Here is a 3094-nt window from a genome sequence, read left to right on the forward strand (position 1 = left end):
TAGAAGATGTATCGTGTGCCAGAGGGTGACAGGGTGGTCACAGGAGGTGGCGGGACCTGTGGGCCTGGGGGCACGGGGTTCACTGACCGGGGAGCCGAGGTGGAGCCCAGAGCCACGTCCAGGAGGGAAGGAAGGAGAGGAGCTCTGGGCAGAAGGAACAGCAAGTTCAAAGGCAAGGCAGCTAGTGTGCTGGGGGGAGGGGGAGGTCCAAGAAGGATCCACCTACAGAGATAAAGGGCTGTCACTCTTCCCTCCGGTGACAGAGAGGGTGCTGGCAGGGGTGTGGAGCTGCCTCAGCCCTTGCAGGGAACTCGGGCTGCTGAGTGGAGAGTGAAGGGGGATGAAGGCCAAAGCGGGGAGACGGGGAGATGCATTTAGGAGGCAAGCAGTGGCCACTGTCACCTGGTCTAGGGTGGAAGCAGAGGCGGAAGTGAGAAGCAGTTTACTGTGACATATTCGCTTTCCACGGGGGGCTTGGACGTGGCGCATGGGAGAAAGCGGAGTCCAGGATGAAGGGCAGGGCCTGACTGGCCGTGGCCTGAGCACCTACTAAGTGTGGCCAGACCGGAAACAAAGATCCAATAAAGCACGAGGAAGGGGGAAGGGCCAGAAGGGGGACAGAGGGTCGGGCACTCTGTCTGGCATCCGGAAAGGCATGTTGATGGAGGAGGGGGAAGGGTGGGAGCAGGGGGGCAGAGGGATGGAGAGGGAAGAGGTACTGAGGGAGGAGGCCCCACCACCTCCCAGACAGGAAGGAGGCCCCACCGTGTGGCCAGGACAAGGGGCTCAGGGGTGGGCAGGCCAGTGAGGCAGCAGTTCAGGCCGGCAGGACCTCTGGGTCTGGAACACTCAGAGACCAGGGAGTGAGGACAGCTCTGATGCCCCAGCACCGACTTTGAAGTGGGCCCTGAGTCAGGTTCTTCATTCGTGACCCCACCTTGTGAAGGCGGTGCTGTCACTGTCTCCGTTTCATGGATGGGTAGACCGGGGCCCAGAGAGGCCAAGTGCCTGCCCAGGGCACGCCACTGTATACAGTAGCTCAGACGTGTTTCAAAGTCAAGGGTCTCTCTCCCTGCACCTCCACCTCTCCCCCCACCAGCAGCTGGAAGGCTGGGGGCTGTGAAGGGGAAACCCCTGGATGCTGGGCAGGTGAGAAGATGCCCGCTCTGCCTGATTCAGGCTGGGGCAGCGGGGGCCTGGCACAGGGATCCTCAGCACAGGCAGGACCTCCACGGGCATCCAGAAATGCTCAGAGGAAGGCAGGGGAGAAGGCAGGATGGGGACAGAGACTGAGGAACCAGGATGCGGAAAGCACGGGGGCCTGCTGCCCGGCCCACACGGCCCGAGGGTCAGACAGACCCCAGCTGAGGGACCCGGCCATCTGTGGGGTGCTCTTCCCGCATCGTCTCGTTGCCACGGCCCCCCAGTCCTGAGAAGGAATGCGGAGCCCTGCCTGCACTTCACAGCTGAGGGGGCGGGCAGAGTCCCCACCCGAGGTTACACAGCCAGAGGTGGCAGATCCAGGATAGAAACTGCGTTCGAGGGTTTCAGGGGCCACCACACATCCTGCTCTGGGCCAGCCGAGGAGGCGCAGGCAGGGGGGCACTGCTCCAGACCTGAGAGGGCACAGGGCAGAAGTACCGGGGCCTCTGTCATTCCTGTCCTGGAATCACACCAGTACAACCCCAGTGGGTGAGACCACCTCTCTGACCTCAGGGCTGATGAGAGCACAGGCCTGTTGGGCGGGTGGGAACACAGAACGGGATCAAGCACGGGGGCCTGTTTGTGCCTCGCGTGGAGTCGCTCTTACTGAGCAGCAGCCCTGCTCACTCTCGGCCTGGCTCTGCCCAGTGTCCCCTGGGCTGTCATGAGCCTCCCTCTAGAGTTTGATGAGGACCTGGGGCAACCCTTTAGGGGATGCAAACATGAAGGGCGGCCTTGGCTGTGTGGTCTTGGGCCAGTCACTGTCCCTCTCTGAGCGCCAGGTTTTTTCTCTGTGAAATGGGCTTACAACTGTTCAACTGTTTATTGACTAAGTACCTACACTGGGCCTGTTTGAGGGGCTTTTGACACATCAGTGAACAGAACAGACAGAGCTCTCAGCCCTCACTAAGCTGACGTCCAAACCGGGAAGATGGAGCATAAACAAACCTAAGAGATGAGTAAACAATGACCACATTGGATGAGCACTTGGGAACAAAGGGAAAGGAGAGCAGGATGAGGGAGGTGGGGGCAGGTTATGAGATTAAATATGGTGTCAGAGTAAGGCCCCGGCAAAGGGGCGAGGTCCCAGCAAAGACGTGACGGAGGTGAGGGAGGGAGCCATGCAGGTACCTGTGGAAGACTGATCCAAACTGAGGGAAAGGCAAGTGCAAAGACCCTGAGGCAGGACTCTGCCCCAGCAGGTGTTTGAGTAGCGGAGGAAGGCCCACACATGTGGCTGGAAGAGCTGGGGGTGTGTTGGGGGGAGGGCTCTGGAACAGAGAAGAAGTAGGTGGCAGAGCATGTGGGACTTTGGTTCAGTAGAGAAACAGTGGTGAAACCCAGGGTGGCAGTGAGGAGTCTGTGAATTAATGCATGTCAGGCATTTAGTGCAAGTCGGCACATAGCAAGTGCTCAATTAATAGGAGTTAAGATTTTTGCTGCTTCTAATTAGACGATCCCTAACCCTTTTCTGGGGGAGTGTGGGTGACTTCGGGTCTCACCTCTGTGGGCAGGGGCTGGATTTAAGTGGCCCAGCCTGTCCCCCCATGGGCTGGGGTCTTCTCCCTCCCTCAGCCTCTTGCGACTTTTTTGAGGCCTCTCTGGCCCTCGAGCCTTCGGAAGTTTGGAGAGTAGGGGGGTGAGGTCACAGTCACAGCAGCATTAAATCAGACCCCGGCTCCAGAAGAAATCGCACCAAGAAGTTGTTAATACCTTTATTATGGGCTGAAATGTATTCACGATATTAAAAGACATCCCATTTCTGCCCCCCGTGTCACATCTGAGATGTAGCGTAGATAAATGATACATCACCGCTCGAGATCTACCGAAACCATTAGTAACCATGACATTTTGACGTCAGATTTTAAAAAATTCCTAAGTAATCTTTTTG

Source organism: Lagenorhynchus albirostris, chromosome 7 (genome assembly GCF_949774975.1).
Source record: "Lagenorhynchus albirostris chromosome 7, mLagAlb1.1, whole genome shotgun sequence".
NCBI classification, from domain to species: Eukaryota; Metazoa; Chordata; class Mammalia; order Artiodactyla; family Delphinidae; genus Lagenorhynchus; species Lagenorhynchus albirostris.